We start from the raw sequence: 884 nt of genomic DNA on the forward strand, positions 1-884 counted from the left end.
ACATGAACTGTAAATATTGTTCATATTTTTAAGAATCTCTATTTTTACAGAAAGTAATGAGTAAAAAAAAAAAAAAGAGAGAGAGAGAAGAAGAACACTTTAAAAAAATGTAATAATAATAATGAGATTTTAAAAAATTAAAATTTTCCAGATTTTATTTTTTTTTTTTTATCACATTTCAGATGATTTCAGGTAAAATCACAGAAAAAATCCTGAATTTACATAAATACATTTTTTTCTATTTTTAAAAATAGCACTTTTTTCTTGTAAATGGTTTGACGGTGACATTAGCTTTATGGAGCTGCTGCTGGAGTTCAGTCCAACCAGCAGGTTCTGAGTTCGGTTCTAATCAGAACTTTAGTAAAAACACAGAAAACAGAGACGGACTGATTCCCTGAAGAGAAGCTGCGGCTCCACAAACACAAACCAGAGACTCTCAGACACAAAAACAAACCAGAGAACTGGTTCTGTGTCACAACAGCAGCACCGGCTCCGTTTGGACGCAGAGTTTTTGGACCCGGCGCTGCTCACCAACACTTTTGCCAACTCAATCCTTCGCTTTGGCACGAAGGCGGCGTTTCGTGACCAAACTGTTCCGACTCGTCCCCCGGCTGAATAGCGAGAAGTCTCGGGACAGATTGGTGCCATATGTGAGCGTCTGGACCGGAACCAGCTCTTTAAACCGGCCGCTGTCTGCAGAACCTCTCCGCTGCAGCTCCAGAACTGCAGCTCCAGAACTTCTCCTGTTTAGAGGCGAATTAATGAGCAGCAGGAGTTTCATTAATCTGCTGATTTGTGCTGCAGTTTGGGCTCAATGTGTTCTGAACGTCAGCCGAGACGGAAAGAAACAGAATCGAACGTTTTCCTTTTAGAGAAAGACTCCA

The sequence above is a fragment of the Stegastes partitus genome, unplaced genomic scaffold (assembly GCF_000690725.1).
Source record: "Stegastes partitus isolate 25-593 unplaced genomic scaffold, Stegastes_partitus-1.0.2 Scaffold439, whole genome shotgun sequence".
Classification (NCBI taxonomy): domain Eukaryota; kingdom Metazoa; phylum Chordata; class Actinopteri; family Pomacentridae; genus Stegastes; species Stegastes partitus.